We start from the raw sequence: 24566 nt of genomic DNA, 5'->3' as shown, positions 1-24566 counted from the left end.
TGAACAGGGGAAAAATGAAACAAGACCTAAAATATCTTTTCTCACTGTCTTTTTAAATAGAATCTAATCAGTTTGAATACACTTTTGAAATCTGCCTGATTAACCACAAATTATTTGAACACCTAAATTATTCCCAGAGGCTTGGCTTGTTAAGGCGTTCTGAATGTTGATGAGCCCTGGGACACTGAATTCCTGCACTGAAGAGGTGAAGGCTGAACAAGCCCCTGGAGCAGTGAAATTCAGCAGCAGCCTCCAAGGTGCTGAGGATGTCAGCAGCCCCCACTGAGGCCATCCCTGCCCAGAGACCGTGGGGGAATGGGCAGACAAGGAGAGCGTCCCTGGGGCTGGGGCAACACAACTCAGAGGCAGCAGCGGCTCCAGCTGGTAAATGGAGTGTGGAATGGGGCTGGGAAAGCCCTGCCTGGGCTGTGCCAAGCAGGACAGACCAGCCCTGACCCCCATTCCCCAAAAAACTCTCTCAAGGAGACATTTAAAAGGAATTACAATTATTTGTGTACTCTGAGTTGGATGTACTGGAGAAATACCACCAAGAGATTCTCAGGTGCTCAAAACAATCAAACAGTCATTTTTGGCATCTTTACAAAATCGGAGAAACTTTGGCAAAATGTTTAATATGGCATTGTAGGGGTTTTGGTTTTTTAATTTAGGATTTTTCTAATTTTGACATTTTTTAATTAATATATTTATGAGGGTGGATTTTAGTGTCAATTAATAATTTATGAATTTATTTTGTTGAGAGATAGGATTAGGAGAACAGTAGCGTAGGTCTAAAATTTTAAAAGGGTATAAAGAAAATTTTATTAAAAGTAACTAAAAGAAAAAAAGTGGTAAGTATTAAAATAAACATTGTAGAGTCCTTTTTTTCTTTACAACTTTTTCTTTTTACTGACAATGTAAAGAAACAAAACTTAAAATTTCTAGTTAGTTTGCTATTTCTAGAAAAGTCTTTTTTCAGCTTGTTAAGGTTATGGAGATTTTTTTACAAGAGGAAAAAATAGATTTTTTTGTTGTTCTTATTTTTGTCATGGTTAACAGTTTTCTGGGTAACTTTGTTACTGTGTAGTTGTTTTTATTGCTACAAGCTTTTTTACAGCTTGTTGATGGGCCATGTAAACTTATGGGGTATTGTTTTAAAGATGAGTTCTTCAAAGGTAAAAGTTTTTATTATTTCCTTATTAAATTATTTTTATCTCTGGGAATAGCGATCTTCTCTTGGGGGTACTGGATTACTTTTTTTTTCAGCCCGAACTTTTTATGAAATCACAGTTATTTTATCATTTGTTCATTTTAATATGGAGGTTTTTGTTTGATATTATTTGGAATAATTTTTTTAAGTTTTATGTGTTACAAAGTCAAGGAGTTTTTTTGATTATAGTTTATAAGAGGATTTTAGTTTTAACATTAAGGTATTTTTTCTTCTTTTTGATTGGGTATTTAATTTGTTCTTTACTGACTTTGATGGTGTAATGGTTTCTTTTAAATGTTTGTATTTTTTTTTTTTCTTTTACTTGAGAGAGGATTGAAGTTTTGAAAGGGTTTACACCTGATCTGCTGGTAACTTGCAGTGGAAGTTGGGGTTGGATTGTATTAGGACTGGTTTTCTGGCTCCTTTTTGTAGTTTTTTGCGTTTAAGTTTTTAGTTGTAGGGTTATTTTGTATGGGTTGTAGGTTGTAGTGGTTTTGGTGTTAGTTGTGTTGGGGGGAGGGGACTTGATTGTAAGATTTTAATGTTGTATGACTGGCTTTGTTCTGGTTGGGTTTTGTAGCCTCTTTTGTTTTCCTGTTTGGTAGTTGTTGGGGTTTGGTTTGGTCAGAATGGGGCCAATGGAGGGGGGCAGCCTGGGGAGGGGGGAAGGGGCTCAGCCCACAGAAGGGTTGGTTGGTTTGGTTTGGTTTGGTTTGGTTTGGTTTGGTTTGGTTTGGTTTGGTTTGGTTTGGTTTGGTTGAGATGGGGGCCAGGGCCAGGGCTTGCTGCTTCTTTGTTGACTGGAAAAGAAAGATGAGGTTCCTGGGATTTTTTGTCTTTAACATTTGTGTTGAACAGAGACGTGTTCAGTATCTGAGTGGTTTAACAGATTGTCAGTTACACAAAAAATTTTGTATTACTTTTTAAAATTTTTCTCATGTCAAACTATGACAGATAATCAGTCAACAAAAAACACTTCTGAAAGCATTGACTTGGCCCATTCAACTTCACAAACTCTAAGCCTGTTCAATTTTAAGTTACTCAACATTTGCAGGAGCACAGAAACAGAAGAAGACACAGAAAGAGATAAAGGCAAAAAAGATCCAGAGTAGCACATACACAGGTACCAGCTCCTGGATTCCAGCACTAAGATGGAAATTCCAAGAGGAGGTTGGGCCAAGATGTGTGCTTGCCTTGTGGTCAGCCTTCAATACCCCTTGGTCTCCCTGGGCCCTTCCCCCCAGTGGGACTTGGGCTCATTTGGTCCCTCAGGAGCTGGGCTGGGGCTGCAGAGGTGGCTGTGGAGCATTGCCTGTGCTGTGCCAGGGACTGGCAGCCACTGCTGGGCTGGGATAGAGGCTCTGGGGGGATTGGGGTTCCAGGGCAGGGCAAGGCTGGACCTGCCCCTTCCTCCCCTACACATGAAATGTTTCAAGCCAACAATCTCCTCCAGTCTATCAGAATAGGGAATGTTGGAGGTGAAATCCCAATTCTGGCCATGGTTGCCTAGAGGTGAAGGACAGTTCTTTTCCATAGGAAGGAAAGCACAGAGCCTAATGTTTGAAAAGCAGGTGAGAGACTGACTAGGCCAAGGCCAGCCAGACTTGTCAGGAATGGCAGATTTTGTCTGGGAGCAGTCTTTGGATCATGGGAATTTTGGAGGTGGAAGCCAAATCTTGGCCATAGGCACCTGGAGAAGCAGGACAGTTCTTTTCCATGGGAAGGAAAGCATGGAGCCTTCCCCAGTGGTTTGAGGAGAGATGGGAAGTGACCCTTGTGAAACCACTGCAAGCCAGACTTCTCCTGGCAATATTCCTATTGGAACAATCACTGGATATAAGGAAATTAGGAGGTGAAATCCCAATTCTGGTCATGGTTGCTTGGAAAAGGAGAGATCATTTCCATAGGAAGGAAAAGATGGAGCCCCAGTGTTTCAGCAGCAGAAGAGAAGAGACCCTCAACATGCCAAGGTCAGTTGGACCAGTCAGATGGTCCCTGGGAGGCCAAACCAGCCAGAGCTGTTCTGTGTTCCCTTGCTTTTATGGGGCCCCACAGTGCCATAATGGTGACTTGTTTCCAAGGGGTCCAGCAGTGTCACAATGGTCCCTAGGTTTCATAAGGCCCTGCAGTATCACAATGGTCTCCATGATTCCATGAGTCCCCTCAGTGTCACAATGGCTCTCTGGTTCCATGAGGGTGTGAAGTGTCTTAATGGTCTCCCCATGGTTTCATGAGGCCCTGCAATGTCATAATGGACCTTTGGCTCCATGGAGTCTTGCAGTGTCACAATGGCCCCTTGGTCCCATGACACCCCAAAGTGTCACAATGGTCTCCATGGTGCCATGAGGCCCCTCAGTGTCACAATGGACCCTTGGTTTGATGGGGTCACAGAGTGTCACAATGATCTCTACACTCCATGGAGCTACACAGTGTCAGTACAGTCCCCTTGGTTCCATGAGGCCCAGCAATGTCACAGTGCTCTCCATGATTCCATGAGGCCCCACAGTGTCACAATGGTCCCTTGGTCTCACAAGGCCCCACAGTATCACAATGGTCCCTTGGTCTCACAAGGCCCCACAGTGTCACAATGGTCCCTTGGTTCCATGGCCGCTGCCTTCCCCCCTCCCCTTCTCAGGCCGCCCTGCCAGCTGAGAAATGCTCCTTGGGCCTCGGCCTTGGCCAACAGCCCCTGGGCTCAGCTCCTCTGCAGCTCATCACAAACACTGTCTGCTCCAGGCACTGCTGCTGCCCAACCAGCTCCTGGTTCCTTTAGCAGCAGTCCTGGGAACTGTTTTTGTTCCCTCGGTGACACAAGATCCCTGTTCTCACACTGCCAAAGAAAGCTGTTGGTGCCAAGTGTGGCCAGGATGAGCCATTGCTGGGACTGAAGCCCCTCTCTTGGGGCCCTGCAAACAGTGCTCCAAAAGGAGCCCTTGGAGCTCTCCTGGGCCAGCGACTCCCTCTGAGTGGGGCCTCTCCCAGCTGGGAACTCTCCCGTTTGCTGCATTCGGGGATCCTGAACAACCACAGAGCCTGGGCCGATCCCCCCACTCCTCCAGGCTCAGCCCTTCACCAGCTGGGGAGATGCCAAAGGATCAACAGGGAGCATTCCCTGCCCTCAGGGGAATTGCTCACAGGTGCCTTGCACTGACTCCTTGTGTCTGTGTGCACACAGGAGTGCCTGTGCTGGGGAAATGTGGCAGAAATGCTGCTCTCTGAGGGCTTGGAGTGCCTTGGATAGCTGAGTCAGTCAGATATCCAGATATCAGTAAGTAAGGTTAAGTCACAAGGTCTAAGCTAAATTAAATGCTGCTAAGAGTTGTTCTTTTGCTAAATTGTTACATTTTATTTAAGTTATTGGTTAAATTAAATATTGTTAAGTGTTATTCCTCTTTTAAATTGCTAAGTCATAGGTTATAAGTAAGGTTAAAAAGTGTTAAGTACTGTTGTTTTGCTAAACTTTGATGTTTAAGGTATTGGTCACATTTAAGGTGTAATTTAAGTCCTGTTAAGTGTGAGGCCTGTTAAGCCTTTAGGCCATATTCCTTTTATCCTTACCCTCACTTGTGTCACACACACACACAGGGATATTTCTCAGTTCATTTCTGGTTTGATTGCCTGGATTCTGTTTGTTTTTGTTGTTGCTTTGTTTCCCTGGTGTGCCTGAAGTGTCCACTCAGGAGCAGAGTGACTCTTGCCAAGGAACTTTGTGCTGCTGTCCCTTAATATTAAATCTGTTTTTTGTTGATCCCTTGCCGGGGATTCTTTCAGTACTCCCAAGCCCTCGTTGGTAGCAGGGTGAAGGAGCCCTGTCCCAGGCTCTGGCCCTGGGGGACACGGGGACGCTGCCGGGGGGTCCCTGTCCCCCTGTGCCACCCCCATGGCCCCGGCCCCCCGTCCCCGTGTCAGGCTCTGGGGTCGATCTTGTGGAACATCCTCTGGGGGAGGCTGCGGGGCCGGGGGCGAGGGGACCCGGGGGACCCCGCTGTGCACGAGCAGGGTTGGACTGCTCTGGGGGGAGCTATGAGGGGGGCCGGGACAGAGTGACTTCCCCAGTGAGCTCACACAACCCCTGTGATATCACACAGCCATCTGTGATGTCACTCTGCCCATGTGATGTCACACAGCTGCCCCTGTGATGTCACACTGCCCCTTTGATATCACACAGCCATCTCTGTGATGCCACACAACCCCTGTGATGTCACACTGACCCTGTGATGTCACAGGGCCAACTCTATGTCACCCTGTGATTTCATACAGCAATGCTGTGACATCACAGAAGACTGATGTCACAAAGTCACCCTGTGATGTCACAATCTGTTCTGTGATGTCATAGCCTCCTCTATGATGTTACACAGCCACCAGGTGATGTCACAACCCACTCTCTGATCCCTCAGAGCCACCCTCTATGATGGCAGACTCTGCTCTATGGCCTCACACCCTGCTCTGTGATATCACAGCCAGCTCTGTGATGTCACCACCAGCTCTGTGGTGTCACAGAACCCTCAAGAACCCTCAAGAACTCAGTTCCATTGAAACACTGAAGTTTCTTGTACTTTGAAGAGATCCCTGTCAGGGACATGACTGAGAAAGTGTCCCCAGGCCCCAGGCAGAGCAGAGAACTGGAGGCAGTGATGACAGGTGGGGACAAAGAGAAGCCAAGTCTTGGTGCCCTGGGGCACAGCAGGGTCTGTGCCACTGAGGGCTGTGAGTAGACACCTTGTCCTGAGGCCCTGGGGCCTCCTGGCACAGCCCCAGCCAGGCTGGGCACTGTCAGCCCCTTGTCCTGCCCTCAGCATCCTCCCCTAGCCCACATCCCAGGGGCCTCAATTAATGCTTTGAGACACTCAATGTGTTGAAGGTACTTTGGATTTTCCTTCCCACACTGAGTGTCTGAGAGGTTTCTGTACCATCCCAGCCACCAATTCTCTCCTCCAAGGAGTCCATGAGGAGCCTGTGTTGGAGAGGGACCTCAGTGGGAGCCATGAATGCCTGGAGACACTTTGGGTGTTTCCTCTGCCTTTGTGCAATCTCCTCCCAGGCCCTGATGTTCAAGGGCTCAGCTCCAAATGCACAGTGAGGCTCATGAGGATCAAGCACGTCCTGACAAACCCGGCTCTGCCTTGATTTCCCTCTGCTCCAGTGTAGTTGATTAGGAGGTCTTCCTTTGACAGTTATGAAGAAATAGTTCAAAGAGCTTCCAGGAAATATGTAGTCCTGTTTTAAAGGGTGTCTTTTATTGCTGTTCTTATTACACAAGAGATGATTGCAGCATTCAGTGACTGATATGGATGCAGGGACTCTCCTAAGGAGGTCTGGCCTGCTCACAGAAGCTGTGCCTTGAGCTCTGAGCCAGTGTGGACAACCTCGCTCCACATTCCTCAAGCCCATCATGTCTGTCCTCACTCCCCTGGGACCTGCTTTGCTTGGAGAAGTGGCTGCACACAGCCAAAGAGGGATTTTCCTTCATTTGTTTTTGAAGCAATCTAAAACTCCTGAGTTTCCCCATTGCAAACAGACATCCTCCTCAAGTGTGTGCCAAGCCCAAGCTGCCACCAGGAGCACTCCAGACCTGTCCCGGGCCAGCTGTGAGGGTGGATAATCATCCCAACATGCAGAGGTGCCATTGCAAGGGACTGTTGCCATGGTCACTGCAGGGACCCCAATGCCGCGTCTGGGTGCCATGGCAACCCCCATCAGTTCAGGTTTCCCTGGAAACCAGCCCAAGAAATCATTTCTGCAGCCAGGTTCCATGGACACTTGCCTGCAGAGCTATTGCTGCCCTCGGCTGCCATGGCAACCCTGAGGACAAAGTGGTGCCAGGGCTGTTCCAGGTACCATTGCAGTGACACTCGTTGGTGCCACCAGGTGCCATAGCAATGGCCAAGGGGACCCGGTCCTTGGTTTGGTGCCATGGCAACCAATGCCTGGACCCATTGTGATGGTTGGTGGCCATGGAAAGCTGCCCTGGCCCTTGCTCAGGGCTGGTGTCAGTGCCCAGAGCCAGAGGGGATCCCTTGCTGGGGGCTGTGCCATGGCCACCTGCCCTGTGCCGCGCTGGCCGCTCTGGCACCAGGAACCAGCAGCCACCGGCACTGCCAGGGCCAAAGGCCAGGTCAGCCAGACAGAAAGGGGCGGGGCTGGGCACTGTTTCCATGGCAACTGGCACTGGGGGGACACCTGGGTCACCTGGCCTGGCAGTTGCCATGGAAACCCCCGGCAGGGACTGAGGGCACAGCCCCTGGCACTGAGACACTGCTGGGCCGAGTGCTGAGCACAGGGCTGAGCACGCAGAGATGGTTTTGTTCTTGCTGAGCTGCAGCACAGCCAAGGCCTGTCCTGCCCCTCGTCAGCCACGCTGGGGAGGGGCTGGGGCTGCGGGGGAGCTGGGCAGGGGACACAGCCAGGACAGGGGACCCCAACTGAGCCCGGGGTACCCCAGACCAGAGCACATCATGCTCAGGGTGTGAAGGGGGGAACAGGGAGGAAGGGGGAAATTTTGGAGGGAGGGCTTTTGCCTTCCCAGGGAACACTTAGGCAAGAGGGGGCCCTGTTTCTCCAGTGGGCAGGGTCACTACCAAAAACACAGACACCAACTGAAGGAATTGTGTCATTTATATCATGCACAGCTGCAAAGAGTTACAAAAGGATAAGCTCAGCAAAGCACATCATCATTAGCAAAGAATTACAAAAGAAGCTCAGAAATCCATCATAACTCATCATTACATTTTGATGACTAACCCCTTGGTGAAACACCAGAGGTGTTTGTGGCAGACAAAGATTCTGGCTGACTATCTAGGTACACCTTACAGACATCAGCAGTACTTTAGTGACACCGTTCTTCATTCTTTTTTCTCAATCTCATTAGAATTAGGAACAAGAATTCTGTTGCCCATGGAGCTGGCACCTTTTTAATTCCAGAATAATGCCCCGAGGCCCTTTGCTGTTCAGCTTTTCCATGCTGTCTGTGGCTAACAAGGCTTGGGGGGCCCTTTCCCCTCTGGCTGGAAGGGGCCGGGTCCCAGTGCCTGAGGGGCACCCAGGCTCCTGGATGGAATTCCTGTGCAAATCCCTCAGTGTCACAGCAGCCTTCACACGGAGCCCCATGGATCAGAGCATTTCCCAAAGGGGCCCATGGGGCAAACAGGGAGATCTGGTCTGGCAGGATGTGTAAAACAATATCCTGTCAGATCTACTTGTTCTCACACAGAATCCTTGGCTGCAGGGACACATTCCCATTGTTCCTGCCCAGGTTTCAGGACTCAGAGTTGTCTTTCCTAGGAGCTGTTCCTTCAGCTGCCTTGGGAGGGCCTTTTGGCCTCTGGACCCACACTCTGGCTCCATTATCAGGGCTGCTGGATCCAAACCCTTTATCTCCACAAATGGCGGTGATTGGAGCTGGATCTCCTTTTTTCACAATAGTTCTTAAAATTCCAAGGTCAATAATTGTGCTACCCTGTCATGGGGTTGAATAATCCAATCTTGTTCATTATTGTTTAACAGAATTACTGTAATTTCTCCTGGATACTCTGCATCAGTTCCTCCTGCCATGACAGGAACACTTCGCAAGGCCAAGCTCCAAGGGAGCAGTTACCAAAGCAAAGTGTCCTGGAGGAATCTGAATTCCTGTTTCAGTATTGACAGCTCTCATTTGCTTTGAATTTCTCCTAATGAATTCCAATGCAGGAAGGCCCAGCCCTGCAGCCTCTGGGCTGGCCCTGCCAGGGGCCATCACAGCCAGGACAATTTCCCAGGCAGCCCAAGTCTCACTGCCCATGGTTGGATTTGCAAACTGGGGGCAGCCGTGCACAGCCAGGGGGTTTCCATTTCCCCCGTGGGCCATTGTGAAGGGCATGGAGCACATCTGGGAGATGGGTTCTCCATGGGCAAAGGTTCCCATCTCCTCATCTTTCCAACTGCTCTTTTAACAACCCCTTCACTCTTTCAACCAATCCTGCAGCTTGTGCATAGTCTGGTACATGAAAAACCCTGCAGGAAAAATCACTGTATTTTTCACAGGAAGAGACAAAGCACTCTGCATCACAGTATCAGCACACCCTGTAAAAATCGCCAATTTCCTCCCTTCCTCCTTTTTCCATTGTATACAATCTCACAAAGTTGACCACTGACATTAGGGTCCTGGCCAATCCTGTTCTGTAGGGTATTTAGTGTTACATCCCTGAGCAGCCAAAGATACCAAATTACTACTGTCAGCATTTCACATTATTATTGTCAATATTTTACATTATTCTTATTTTACATGTACATATTGATATAGAAATATAGATACAGATACGCAGATATAGAAATATATCTATAAAAATCTATAAATATAAACATGAAGGTCTTATTATCCTATAAATACGTATATACTTATTTATTATATTGATATTTCACTTGCACAAGAGCATCTGAGCTCAAGATTAAAACCTTCTTCTGTTGCTCCATGTGGGAGCATTCCAACAATAATTGCTCCTCCTGAAGGTGCTGTTTCCTATGTGCTCTCAGCAAATTCAGCTTTGTCTGCCCAAACCCACAAGGTCTTTTCCTTTTCCATTTGCAATTTTTGGATGCATTTGAAGCCATCCAAGGGTGCAGCTTCTTTTACCCGACTGCCCCACTGCTCCCACGGGGCTCCGACCTCAGCCCACTCCAGAGCCAGGGAACTCCAGGGAAGAGCTTCCCAGCTGGGAATTTCTGATGGGACTGATTCCTCACATTTACATTGAACAAGTGATATTTTGTTGGCATCTGGCCAGACTGTGCCAGTTTTGTTTTGCCAGTGGGCAAAGTCTGCACCAAAGACACAGACTGCAACTGAAAGAATCAGTGTCATTCACTGCAGTTCAGGGAAGCAAAGAATCACAAAAGGAGCAGCTCAGCAATGCACCCAACCATCCCCACCAAAGATTGCCTGCAGTGATTAAGAAAGATCCAGCAGCATTTACCCTCAGCCTTTACCATCCCCCAGACCCACACAGCAGCTGGGGAAGCTGTCACAGCCAAGGGCTGCAGAGCCACTCCTGGGCACTGGGAATTCCTGCAGGCGCCTCCAGCCCCAGGTGAGGCTCCAGCCCCGCTGGGAGAGGGCCCAGCTCTGACAGTGCTGAATGAACAAACTGACAGCACTGCTAGTGTGGCAACATCTGCTTTCATCCTCCTCTTGGGTCCCTCCCAAAGCCTGGCCAGGGCTCAAGGAGGAACCAAGGGAGCTGACTTTGACCATACAGCCTCAAATAAGGTCAGATGTCAGATTTCATGGCCTTGTCTGGCTTCTAAATACACAAAGGTCAATACATGTTTCACTAAGGAGTGGCTACATCTATTACAGTGCTAATGACCATGCATATTTCATCAGGGAGCAGATACAAAGATAACCTTTGCTTGGAAGGTTCATCTAGAGGCCACCTTGGGCTCAGGGCCTGCTGTCCAGGCCTCACTCAGGGCTGGTGTCCAGGCCTTGGCACTTCAGGGACGTGGTTTAGTGCTGGGCTTGGCACTGCTGGGTGAGCGGCTGCACTGGGTGAGCTCAGAGGGCTTTTCCAACAGAAAGGATTCTGTGATTCCATGATTCTATCCACTGCATTCAGCTGGGGCTATTTTAGCAGCATTCCTTTGCTCCAAAAGTTCCCTCTTGCCCAGCTCCTGTGGCCTGAGGCTTCAGCTCCTTCAGCTCCTGGTGCTGAGCTGCTCATGCTGAACGAGACGGCTCGGAGAGAAGAACACAGTCCATGCAATTCCTTCTGGGACACGGAGAGGGGAGGCTGTGCAAACAGGAGCATTGTTTGCTGTGGCCTCCTCTCTGCCCTTCATGCCTTTCACTGCTTTGAACCAGCCAAGAGCTTTCTCCAAGAGTGCAATGGAGCAGCTGCTCCTGCTCCCAGGCCTGGCTCTCTCCAGTCTCTGCCCTTGCCTGGTTCTGTCCCTCTTGCTGTGCCCTCTGTTCCCCCAGGGCTCGCTGGCTGCTGCCCAGGACTGTGGCACTGGCACAGATCCAGTGCTCCAGAGCCTCCTTTCTGTGCCCTTGCAGCTGCCTGGGCACAGCAGCCTTTTCCATCTGGAAGCTCCCCATGCACAGGGAGTGCCCAGCTCCGTTCCTTGCACAGCCTCCTGGAGCCCAGGGCTGCCATCTCCAGTCCCTGCTGGCACTGGGGGCTCCCAGGTGCCTCAGGCTGCTGTGACACCGCTGCACACGGGAGGCAAGAGGAGCAGGGGCTGTGCTCAAAGTCAGCTCCATCTGCTGCTGCTGCTGCTGCTGCTGCTGCTGTGGGGTCATTTGTGCAGTCCTGTCTGCCCAGAGTCAGGGATCAGATCCTGCCAGTCTCTTCCAGGCCTGGCTGCTCAGAGTTTGGGCCTTGGAGCCTCAGGTGGCCAAAGGCAGCTGCTGCTGGTCCCTCTGTGTGCCCGTGTTCAGCAGTGCTGCTCCATCAGTCTGTGCCCAGCAATGGGGAAAAGCCTCAGCCCTGCAGGACCAGGAGCTGCCGGGCTCTGCCTGAGCAGCTCAGCCAGCAGGAAGGGAGCTGCTCCACACAGGAACCAGGAGCAAAGAACATTCCTTTTGTAGGACATGTTTTCTATTGAAAGGAAAAAAAATAAAAAGCAATAAAAAACTTTATAAAATGTGAAAGATAACAACAAAACCCAAGTCTGCAGTGGAAAATCTTCTCTAACTTTGATTTAAGAGGTAACTGATCTTTTGAAACAGTACTCAGTTATTTATTTTGTACATGTGCTGATGGCATGGATCCATCTTACTTACCTCAGCAATCTTTATAAAAAGTTTTTGGGGATTGTTTCCAATATTGGTATTTTAAATTGTGGTCGAAGAAAGAGGAAATTGCTTTGTGCCATTCCAGCTCCAAGCAGGACTGGGAATGGAAACTGTGTCGAAGCCCAAATCCTTTCCAAGATGATCTTCCTTCTCAGCCTTTGAATGAGCTACACATTCCTTTTGAAACTTTCAGGGATTTCTTAGAGTCACAAAGTCCCACTGACAGCTTTTTGCTCTGGTTTGGCAGTGCAGAAGGGCAATTCTCCATCCACCAGCTCCAGACTGCACTGCCTCAGGAGCACGGCCCACTCGCCAGCTTTGGTCCACTCGTGGCACTTCTAGAGGAGGAAGAAAGTGCAGTTGCACAATTCCAGCCAGTCAAGAAGGAAGAATGGGACACACAAAACACCCTGTACAGATCCAGGAATTCAGCTGGGACTGTGGAGAGTTTGGGTCCTTGCCAATTGGATGTGTGTCCCCAGCTGCAATCTCTGGGCCTGCAGCAGAGTCTCACTCACCTGCCAAAGCAGAAAGCTCAGGCGCTGTGCTCGCTATGGGCTCGTCTGATGCAGAGCTGTCAGAGCAATGTGAGGGCAGAGCCAGCCCAGCTGGGCCCAGGGCTGAGCCCATCAGAGCCCTGGCAGAGCCCTAAGAAGCCTCAGCACCCGCAGAGCCCGGCTGCAAGGAGAGAAAGCAGAAACCGCCCGTCAGCTGAGGGCTCCTGTGCCCTTGTGCCAAGGCCTGCGGTGCCCAGGCCATGCTGGCTGTGCCCAGAGCTGTGCCCAGAGCTGCCCATCCCTGCTGCCTTTGGCACAGAGCAGGAGGGCAGCACATGTGCCCAGCCTGCAGCCAGCCACGGCACATCCAGCCCTCAGCAGCTGCCCAGAGCAGGATGCTCCTGTGCTTGCTGCCAGCTCCCAAAAGCTCTGATCCCACCCTGCCAAGCACACAGGGACCCACCTCACGCCAGCCACGGCTGCAAGAAAAGCTGCTCCCAAACCATGGCCTCAGCCTTCTCCAAGGGCACGGCCCATCCACGCCACAGCTGCTCCCAAGCAATTCCCCATCCACACTGGACCACCTGGAACATTTCCTCTGGAAAAATAAACAACACATTCTTGAAAAGAGATTAGAGACAAAAAGGGAAAACAAAAAAAATAGTAAAAAGTCTTATCTCTGTCAGAGCCTTGAGGAAGGCTCCCTCTTGGGTGAGGGAAGCCCACACTTTCTCTCTTCCCCCCTGCACTGTCCCCCAAAATCACGGTGATCCCAAAGCAAACAAGGGCAGTGGAGCAGCCCAGCCCTTCCTTGCCTGTACAGCAAAGCAGCTGTGCACAGGTTCTGGAGCCCCACCTCTGCTCCCACCATGGGGGTTCGTTTGTGTCGGGCTGGCTGCCCCAGCCCCAGCTCGGGGCATGGTGGGTGCTGGGGGCTGTTTGCAGAACCAGGAGCCCAATCCCATTTCGTACCCACCCCAGCCCCTCCTCCCAGCCCTGCCAAAAGCAGCTGGTCAGCGACTGAAGAATGAGTTGCATCTGCACCAGCAAAGGGGGAGCCTTTGGTTCCCAGCCAGGCTGGGCCATGCCCAAATCTGGAAGAATTTCCCCAGGTGGGGACTCATCTGCAAATTCCCTGTGGAGTTTGGCTTTGAAGAAGGTGCCAGAATCAAAGTCCATCACCTTCAGCCTCCAGTGGCCAGGCTGAGGAAGAGCTTCTCATCCTTGGTGTCATCCTCACTCTCTCCAGCAGCAGCAGCAGCAGCAGCAGCAGCATCCCCACCGGGTACAGCTTCTCCAGGGGCTCCTTCTCCTTCTCTGGGGGGACACCAGGCTCTCAGGGCTCTGCCCAGGGCCCCAGCTGTCAGGGAACCAGAACAAGCAAAACCAGCTTGGATGGCGGCCACCAGTGCTGGGCAGAGCAGCTCAGCTCCAGCACAAGGGCTGTGTGTTCCCATCCCATGACCCCGGTGCAGTGACACAGGCAGCACAAAAAGCTCTGGGTTCCTTTGCTTCTCATTGCCAAGGCATGTGTGGAGCAGGAACTTACCAGGGCCCTGGATACTCCAGGGACCTGGAGAACCATTCCCAGCAATTGGGAAAATCCTAGGTGCTCCATCCACCCATAGATGAGGTCTCCGAAATTGCCCCAAAATTGGGTCCAGCTTTTAGAGGCCAAAAAGAGCAAGTCCAAGTGTCTTGATGATATTTTTAGCCCAGAAAGCCCTGCAGCTGATGGCACACTTCACAGTCAGCAGGGGACACAGCTAGGCCAAAGCCCAGACCTCTGCTGGGAGCCTTTCTCCTCAAATACCCTTCAGACAAACCTCCATGCAAGTCACTTGGGAAAGTTTCTTCCAATGATCCGTTTCTGGCACATAACTGCACAGGGTTATGGGAAAGATTCTAAAGCAGCTGCTCTGGAGTCAAAGAGCCAGCACTAAGAGTCCTTGTCATCTATTTGTAGCTAAATCCCACTTTGGGGGAGTCGAAGGACTTTGGAATGAGATAGAAAGCGGACCTCTGAGTTTTTTAGATGATGCCATTGCTTTTTCTTCTCTTCTACAAAGACAGGAAGGGTGAGTTTGGCTCACATCTCCACCGCATGGCTCACAAGGCCACAAGACTTGTAGTTAAAAGAGCTTTGAAGGATTTCTTGGCCAAGAAGACACGGCCAACAAGGATACTTGTGTTTTGGAGCCTACCCTTCAATATTTCATCTTATGGACTCATGCTACAGTGTAAGCTTCCTTAGCCAATCATGTTATGACACACAAACTCACAGCACTGCATCCTAAACTTCTTGTTTACAATTGTAACTACTTTTAGTTTTTCTAGATCTTGGACTCTAAAACTCTAAACTTTCCTCCCCGTGTCTCTGCTATAATAAACTAGAAATCCTCGTTCTCGCTTCTAGCACCTAAGTTTGGAAGCCCTTTCCAAGGTCTCAGATCAAATCCTGTGTTTAATTCTAAGCTTTGCTGACAAGACCAAAGGTCTGAGATTTCCCCGCATTTGGGTTTCCAACACCACTGATGCTGTTAGTTCCAGAGTGCCCAGGATCCCTCTTGCAAGTCAACTCTGGCAGGAACAAGGCGGCTGCCAGGGGGCTGCTTGTGGCCTCTGACAGCCCATTGCTCAGGGCTTGCCAGCGCCCCAGCCCCTCAGGGGCTGCCCCAGCCCGGCCAAGCTGCCCGGCAGCAGCGCCGCAGCCCCACAGCAGCTCCAGAGGAGCCCCATCCAGAGGCACCTGGGAGCCCTCAGCAAGGCAGCCAGCAGCACACGGGCAGGAGGATACAGAGGGTGGTTCCTGCCTGGCACAGGGCTTGTGGCCATCTCCAGGCACCGCTCTCACAGGGATCCCCGCAGCCCTGGGCACTGCCCACCCGCTCTGTGGGCAGCACAAAGGCTTCAGCAGAACCACCAAAGGCCAAGGGGCTTCTGGCCATTTCCCCTTGCCCACTGCACGCCTGGGCAGCTGCCTGAGCACAAGCACCCTTCTCCCCCTTCAGGGCCTCACCACCCCTCAGCCTGCTGTGCTGCTGAGCACAAGCTCCCTTTTCCCCCTTTCCTGCCTCTTGCCCTGCAGACCCTGAACAGCAAAGAAAAGCTCCTGGCAGTCTGTGTATCATAACACATTCTAAAATTATTTATAGTAATCTATAATATATAGCAATATATATAATTATAATATACTCTAGAATTTATTTATTTACAATATAGATAAAAAATGGAAAGGAAGAAAAGAAAAATCTTAAAGAAAAGGAAAATTACCCCTGGCTCAGGTTGCCCCAGCAAAGACAGCCTCCCAGATAAGCTCTCCTCCTCAGTCATCTGGCAGTGCAGCAGCCAAGCCCCGGCAGGCGAGGCCGAGTCCGCCATGCCCTGCGCAGCCTCTGGATGGTGGAATATCGCCCACGCTGTATTGCCCGGAGGACATGCAGTGTTTCAAGTGCCAGCTGTGACACGGCAATGCTCCTGTCCTCCGTCAGGCATTCCAGGGCTGCAAGAGAGAGGCACGGTCAGAGCCAGATCTGCGGGGACACCAGGACAGCCCCTTGCAAGGGCCATCCCAGCCGGCTCTTGCCATGGCCAGGAGGGAGCAGGGAGCAAGGGGATCAGCCCGAAGCTGCTGGCCACCAATGGCCCACATGGCCCTGAAAGCTCCGCATGCTCTGCCCATGGGAGCAGAGCCCTCCGCAGCCGGGGCAGGGCTTGCAGCTGCCCCCTCCAGCCCCCGCTGTCAGCCCGCTGCCCTCATTCACCAGTGCAGATCAGCTGCAGCTCTTGCTGCTGCCCCCTCAGGCAACGCCCGGCCATGCCTGTGAACACAGAGCCTGTCACGGCGCCAGCGGCACAGCTCCCTGCCAGCGGCGCTGCCGGCGCTGTGGCCACACGGGCTGCTGGCCGGGCAGGGCTCAGCCCGGCCCATGCCGCACGCTGCCGCCCCAGGGCACGGCTGCCAGAGGGCGGCAGCAGCAACGCCCAGGCCAGGCGGGGCTCCACGGCGCCCCAGGGCACGGCTGGCGCTGCCGGGGCAGCAGGCGGGGCTGGGGCCGAGCTGCGGCGGGCCGGGCCGGGGAGGGGAGGGCAGCCCGGGCACGTGGCTCACCCATGAACCTGATGGCCGCCTCTCGCAGGGGCTCCTGTGGGCTCTCCAGGTAGGGCAGGGCCCGGCGCAGGTGCTCGGCTTCTCGGCTCCTGTCCTCTACCAGCTGCAGAGAGCGGCAGGAGGGAAGGGTTGGCGCGGGCTCAGCCCCTGGGCCGGGCGCTGCCTGCGCCCATCCCCGGCCTTCCCTGCCCGCACAGCCCTGAGGCGCGGCCAGCAGCCGCTGGCCAAGGGCTCCCGAGGGGAAGGGGCAGAGGGCCGGCTGCTGCCCGGGGAGCCGCGGTGCCGCCCTGCAGCCCCGCCGGGCCGGGGCTCCATGGGCACCCGACTCAGGCCCACGGGAGCCTGGAGAAGAGCCCGCGGGGCCTCTGGGTGCAGCTGCGGGCACAGCTGCCAGCCCCGCACACCCCTGAGAGCACCTCCCTCAGGGGCCTTCTCCAGGCTGAGGCTGGGGCTTGCAGGCCCTCCTTACCAGGAACTCAGCGAACTTCCACACCTTCTTGTTCTTCAGCAGTCTTTCAAGATCCCTCCTCTTCAGGAACTCAGCCACACAAAGCAGCGTTTCCTGAGAAGCCTGGAGAGCAGTAGAGACATGGACATGGCTCCACTGTGCAGGACACAGCACCCGCGTCCCTGTGCCAAGGCCTTGAGGAGGCTGCAGTCCAGCAGGCACAGGGCAGGAGGCAGCTGAGTCCCCTGCCAGGGGGACAGCAGCAGCCCACGAGTCCTCACCTCTGCCACACGCTGATTCTCATCATGGCAGTGGAAGAACAGTGGCAGCAGGCTCTTGCGCAGGGGTGTCTTCAGGTCCTTTTTTGCCTTTTCCTCTGGATGAGTCACCAATGTTTGGAAGAGCAGTATGGAGATCACCTGCACCTGGCTATTGTCCTGTATGAAAGGAAGAAAAAAAGACCTCAGCATTGGCTGCACGGAGCTCAGCTTGGCGCAAGCCTGTAAATCCACAGGGCATAAAGTGTCTGGGCAGCACCCAGTGGCTGTGGCTGGGAGCAGTGAGCCTTACATGGTCAAAGAGTGGCAGCAGCGCCTCAAGGAGCTGCAGTGTGATGGGGCCGGGCAGCAGCCTGTCACTGTCCAAGATGATAGAGTTGAGTAGCATGACTGTCATGATAACTATCTCTCCATCCCACAGGAGCTCCACAAGACTTTCAGTCAGGCTCTGCATGTTTTTGGTCTGTGCAGAACACAAGTTTATGAAATGCCATCCTGCTGCCGCAGGGCCTGGAGGCCAAAGGCCTGTCCTAAAGCACTTGGGCAGCTGAACCAGGAGGCAGGAGAGCTGGGAGCAGCTGCCCCAGCACCCAAAGCCCTGCCAAGCCCAAGTGACCACATTCCCCAGCTCAGCCTCAGCTGCTGACCCCTTCTCACCATGCAGGGATCATCAGTGAGCTTGAGAAGGGCCCTGAGCGCCAGGCGATGCCTCTCCCTGCATTCACTCTGCAGCTGCCTTGACAAAATTTGCAGGACTCTGTTAACGCCGCGTTCACTTAAGTCCAGCCACTTGAGGACCTGAAAGGCACAGGGCAGTGACAGGGACCCGGCTGTCAGGAGCCCGGAGCCGCACAGGGCTGGGCCCAGGCAGCAGCACAGGCCGCGGGCACCGTGCCAGGCAGCTGCAGCTCCGAGAGGGCAGAGAGCTGGGAGGCAGCTCAGCCAGGCAGCGCTGGCCATCAGGCTCACCTCCACAAGGAACGCCAGGGCGGGCAGCTCCCAGCGTGGCTCCTGTGTTCTGAGCAGCCGGAGCAGGTAGCGAGCGATCCGGGAACACAAGGGGATGGAGACACAGCACATCTTCCTGGCAGGAGATAAAGTAACCAAGACTGTGGGACAGGGGGACCAACCTCTGCCAGGACTTACACACACAGGTCTGGTCTTTCCCCAGCATCCTGCAAGGGGCCCTGGGCTATTTGGGAGGCAGCTCCTGGTGGGCACACTCTTCTCCCAGCCTTTTCCAATCTGCTTGGCCATCCCTCAGTGACAAGGCCCTCTGGCCCACGACCTCGGGGACCGTGTGGTGCTCCCTGGGCACAGAGCACAAATGTCAGAGGCAGTGGGGAGAAGAGGGTCTCACCTGGCCAGCAGACCCACGGCATAGTGGTGGGTGTCTGCACACAGCAGCGTGTCCCAGCCACGCTTGCCTTCCATTGCCACCACCACATCCTCGTGCTGCATTCGGCAGAGCAGGGACTTCAGGGTCTGCACTGCAAACCTGCGTGCACAGCAAAGCCCAGGTCATGCTGGGAACACTGGCTCCTGCCCAGGGACGTGGCAGGGACAGGAGGAGTGGGATGGAGCACCTGTTGGGGCTGGTGGCAAGGCCGTGCTCTTCCTGGCATCCCTTCCAGAAGGTATCCACCTCCTCTGCCATCTCTTCTGTGCTGAAGAACGCTTGGAAGAGCAGATGCACAAATAGGCGAGGGAAATACAGCCTCACTACACGTGGGACACAGGGTACCTGGAGGATCTTCCACATCACCACAGTTGCCTGCAAAGGACAAAGCCCCCCGAGACAGCACTCAGTGCCGAGGTGTCCCTGTGGCAGGGCCCAAGTGTGGCAGGGAGAGGCCTGGAGAGACCTTGGCAGGGGGAGCACGGGGCCTGGTGGGCCTGAAGCTGCCCCTGGGCCAGGTTTCAGGCCAGCGCCAGAGGCAGGGAGATGCAGTGGGGGAAGGAGGATGGAGAGCTGCTGGAGAGGCGGCCGGCCTTGGGGCCAGCAAAGGCCAGTTGCAGAAACTCACAGTCAGGCCAAAGACACCCGTTCTGTCCCCATCAGAGGTGCACGTGCTGTGCTCTGGCCAGCTCCCCAGCACATCCAGGAGTATCAGCTGCACTGGCTCTGCAGTCCGGGGCGAGCACATGATGCTCTTCCACATGGTCAAAGCAGCTCTGTGGGGTTAGAGCTCTGTCTCAGGGGGGTCTCAGACACAGCACTATGGCCTGGGCTGCAGTGGGGAACTGAGCTGACTGCCAGCTCTGCCTCTGCCCACTGGCCCTCAGCACGCAGGCAGCCCAGCCCGTGGGGACTGGCCCCTGAGAAGCAGGGAGGGACTATGGCAGCATGCTGGGGGCTGGCAAAGGGGGGAGCCAGAGGGCCCTGGAATTCTCTGTGTGTCAGACCACTGGGACAGGCTGTACAGGGTGATGGGCTGCTGAGCCCTGAGCCTTGTGGGCACATGGGCCCTGTACCTGTCACATGATGGGGCCACACGCAGGAGAGCCATCACCACATCAGCGGGCTGTGCCTCTGTCAGATCCAGAAGGGGCCTGTGCAGGTTGTACTCAGGAAACTCACTGGCCACAAGCCACTGGTGGATGTACCTGACAATGGCAGGCACCTGGAGAAGGGAGAGGAGACTTGGAAAGCTGCCAGAGGGAGTCATGTGCCCAGCTGCCCCAGAGAAGTGCTTCCCTTGCCATCACACTGCCATGGCCTCAAGGCTTACAGTGAGCAGCAAGCGTGGTTTAGGAGGCCAAGCAATTGCTGGGAGGATGGATGCCAGGCCACAGGCTGCTTACTTGCTTTGGACTGGAAGGACCCTCCTCCACAAGCATATCCAGCAGGGCAGCACTGCTCTTGGTTTTGAAGATGGGAGGGTATGCTCTGACCACAGTGCCCATGACGCTGGTCTCTTCCTCTTGAATCCTCTTCATGAATTTGCCAGCCATCTGTAGCAGAAGGGCAAGAAGCCGGGGATGTTGCATGGAGTGCTCCACACACAGTGCTGGGCTGAGCAGGGACAGCAGGCCCAGGTCGGGGGGGCTGCAGGTACCTGCCCTGTACAGCGGAAACGGCCACGGCTGGACTCCTGCTCTTGTGTGCACTCCAGGGCTGCATCTGGCAAAGAGCAAGCGCAGCCAGAGCTGAGGGGCTGCGGGAGAGGCTGGAGAGCACAGCCCAGCCCTGCGCTCCCCAGGCAGGGACAGCCCCGGGATGCTCCAGGGGATGGAGCACGGCCACTGCGGGGTGTCTGCCAGGCCCCTCTTCCGTCCTGTCCATGGGCATTTCCCCAGGGGATGGGATAGGATGGGATGGGATGGGATGGGATGGGATGGGATGGGATGGGATGGGATGGGGCCAAGCTGGCTGCAGGCTCCAGCCCTGCCACTCACCCTCCTGCGGTGGTTGGAACGGCACCACCTCTTCAGTCTCCTCTACTGGGGCAGCTCCAGGGCCTTCTTCCTCCTCCTCCTCCACCCAGGCCAGCTTGGGCACTCTCGGGGGTCTCTGCTCCATGGCTGTGCCTGGAGCGCGCCCCAGCAGCGAGCCCAGCCGGTGCCGCTCCTGCAGGGCCTCCTGCGCCGTCCCTGCGGGCGGGACGCGGCGGTCAGCGCTCGGCCCGGGGCCAGCAACGGCCCCCGAGCGCCCCTCACCCGCCCCGGGCCGGCCATGCCCCGGCGTTCCATCTTCGGAACGCGGCACGGGAGGCTCGGGGCCGGCGGCCGCGCTGCCGAGCGGCGGAGCTCGGGCCGGGGAAGCCGCAGCGGAGGCGGCGGGAGCGGCCGCGCCGCCTGTGTGCTCCGCTGGCCCCGGGAGGAGCCGGGGCCGGGACCGGGGCCGGGACTGGAGCCTGCCTCGGGGCCGGGGCCGGGCTCGGGCCAGGCGGAGCCGAAGGGCGGCGGTGCCGCCCCCGCCCCAGGCACTGATGCCCGCCCGGCAGCGCCACCGCCAGCACGGCCAGAGCCGGGCGGAGGCGAGACCGCGGCGGGACGGCCGGGGCCGGGCACGGGGCAGCCCCGCCCGGGGCCGGGGGCGGGCCGGGGGCATGGCCCGGCCCGGCAGGGGAGAGGGAGGCGGGGAGAGGGTAGGGACGCCGGGCAAGGGACCCCGAGAGAATGGTGCCCGACAGAGGGAAAGGGAGAGAAAGAGAAAGAAACAGAATAAGAGAAAGAAAGAGAGAAAACGAATCTGGTTTTGCTGCTTCTTCCGCTGCTGCTGCCGCCGCTGCTGCTGCTGCCGCTGCTGCTGCCGCCGCTGCCGCTGCCGCCGCTGCAACTGAGGCACCAGGGCCGTTCGTCCCCGTGTCCGTTCCCCGCTCGCCCCACGAGCCCCACGTTCGAGCCCCGCGCGCCCCGGGGACAGCCCCTCCGTCTGTCCAAACACGGGAACTTTGCAGTGCTGAGCCCGGATGCAGAGCCCTGACTCCTGCACTCTGGCACAGCGATCCCCTCGCTTGCTGCTGGGCATTGTCTTTGCTGAGGGGCAAACACTGTCGGGCCGCCTTCCCTTGGGGTAGGATTCCTACCTGACCCAAGCACTGCATTTACATCTCCAGTGTTGCTTTCCAGTAAAAACAGGGGAAGGAAAACTCTGTGTGGCTCATGGTATTTTAGAGTGCCTAAAAATCACTAAGTCACAGATCTTACAGGTGCTATGCATCTGGAATTACTGGGATGGAGAAGTAGTGCAACATGGAAAAGGGGAGCATAGAAATTAATAGAGGAAAACATCTTGGATTGTTTGTTTCATTTTCATTTCCCTTCTGGAAAGCTGTTTCAGTTTTCCAGGAATCTTCTCCTGTCTGCTCTTCCCAAGAATCTCTCATGGAGAGCAAGGTCGAGCTTCAGTCACAAGATTTTCCATCAGGAAATTATGCCACTGGTGAAATTTTCATTATGACTGTTTGTGCTGGCTTAGGGCAAATTTTGGGAGGAAACCTCCAAAAGGAGTCCGCCTAGAAAGCAAGTTCAAGCGGCCTCTCCCCCTAGTAGTTCAGGAAAAGACTTCCCTTGAGAAAAGTGAAAAAACCCCAGTTTATTTCACAAGTAATCTATTCACAAGCATGAAAAATGAATAATATTAAATCAAACCTCGGACAATGCTGAAGAGATGGCCAATTCAGAAAGTCCTTTTTGTGGGTTGTAGTTGGCTCACTCGGTCTCTCCTGAGTCCCTCTGGTGCTGGAATGCAGTGTCCCAGATCTCGGGGGGCCACAGGTGTGAGCTGCTGCCGTTGGTTTTCTGGGTTTTCAGTCCAGAGAAAGTTTAAACAATTTCAAGAAAAAGGAAAGTCACAGTCCGAGGAACTTCTCTGCCTAAGCTAGCTAAAACCAAATTGCTAGACCTAGGCTGGGAAGGCATTGGGAAATTTCCAAATCTGGGCACTGGCAGTCCCAGCAAACACCAGAGCTGGATGGTGCTGGAGCCAGAACGTGCAAATTTCAAAATTATGGCTTTCTGTGCCAGCAAATCACTGGACTTGGGCTGTGCTGGCACCAGGTATTTTCCAAATCTGGGTACTGGGGCAGCAAACACAAGATGTGGTCGGTGCCAGAGCCAGTAGCAGAAAGTTGGCGGGTTTTGGCTTTCTGTGCCAGCAAATTGCTGCACTTGGGCAATTTCCCAGCACTGGGAAATTTCCAGATCTGGGCACATGTGCAGCAAACACCAGATCTGGGTGGTGCTGGTGGCAGCACGGGGAAGCTGCTGGGTTCTGGCTTTCTTTGCCAGAAAATTGCTGCATTTGGGTTGTGCTGGCACTGAGAAATTGCCAAATATTAACTTACTGTTCCAGGAAATTGCTGGAATTATGCTGTGCAGGCATTTGAAAAATTCTGGATCTGGGCACTGACGGTGCCAGCAAACACAAGATCGGAGTAGTGTAGGCACCAGGTATTTGCCTGGTTTTGCTTTCTTTGCCAGCAAATTGCTGCACTTGGGCTGTGGCGGCACAGGGAAATGTCCAGATCTGGGCATGGGCGGTGCCATCAAACACCAGGTCTGGGTGGTGACAGTCTTGGCACCAGGAAATTGCTGCCTTTTGTCTTCTTTTTCCAAAAAATTGCTGCACTCGGGCTGTGTTGGAATAAGAAATGTCCAGACTGGGGTACGGGCAGTGGCAGCAAACACCAGATCTTGGCATTGCCGGTGCCGGCAGCAGAAATTGCCAGATTTTGGCTTTCTTTACCAGAAAATTGCTGGACTTGGCTCTGCCAGAACAAGGGAATTTCCAGATCTGGGCACTGGTGGTGGCAGCAAACACCAGAGCTGGGCGGTGCCAGGCCCAGTAATGTTGGAAATGAATTTGTAGAGAATTTTTAAGGTTTGATAGAAGGTTTCTATAGTATGTATACAAGTGTCACGATCCGTCCTTACAAACGGTTTTTGTGGTAGCTTGGGGGTTGATCTCAGAGTGCAAAAAACACCGACACGGTACAGGGAGTTGCTGCTATAACCAAAACAAATGTACCTGTATTGAATAACCACAGCAAAATGCATTGAGGAGGAACTGGGGGAAAAGGGAAAAATAAGGAAAAAGAGGGAGGAAGAGAAAGGAAGGTATAGAGCTACCAACTGTTTTACTAGGCCAGGACTAGACCCAGAGCGAAGCAAACTCATTCAGCCAGGTGACATTCTGTAACATCAGAAGCTGGCAACCATGAGGACTTGGCTGCCAAAAGGTTACAGTTTGCACTGGGCCCAGAAGTGTTTTTCCCTAAGGCAAAGCAAATTGAAATGTGAAGTTTCAAAGCTTCAAATGACTATGAAAGGAAACTGCAGAATAATTTCTGGAAGGGCAGCATTGTCAATGATCATGCAGCCCACCAAGAGCTGGAGCTGAATCCAGAATTGCTTCTTCCAGCTGTGCAGGAATTCATTCCACTGGCAAGCACTGGTCCATGGGAACAAATGATCCCCTAGCTCTGGGCTGAATGGCAGCCAGGCTGCAGCGCAGATTTGAGGAGCCCTTGTCACTTGTTATTGGCCTCCCAGTGCACTCATCCTTCTGCAAACAAGGTGCAAACAACACAGCTGGAGTGCTGTCCCGGGTAAATATACGTACAGGTGATTGCCAAAGCAGTGCATCATTTCCCAGTGAAATCCATGACCTCGTCTTACCTATGGAATTGTGATTGAAGACACCTGTGAGCCAGATCTGTGGGAGATTGCAAAGGAGCAAAGCTTTGGGATTTGGGCACACTTCTCTTGGTTTCTTTGCTCAGGGCGTTGGTGAGCACAGAACACACC

The 24566-nt window shown here is 53.7% G+C and overlaps 1 protein-coding gene across 1 annotated transcript in view; it reads right to left on the bottom strand.

The window, feature by feature from the left end:
* The window catches only part of LOC131095372 (zinc finger protein 850-like), a 503603-nt gene that overhangs the window by 453499 nt on the left and 25538 nt on the right, over positions 1-24566 (bottom strand). The window lies entirely within an intron of this gene.

The sequence above is a fragment of the Melospiza georgiana genome, chromosome 34, assembly GCF_028018845.1.
Source record: "Melospiza georgiana isolate bMelGeo1 chromosome 34, bMelGeo1.pri, whole genome shotgun sequence".
Lineage (NCBI taxonomy): Eukaryota > Metazoa > Chordata > Aves > Passeriformes > Passerellidae > Melospiza > Melospiza georgiana.
This window is presented reverse-complemented; position numbering and strand designations above follow the sequence as displayed.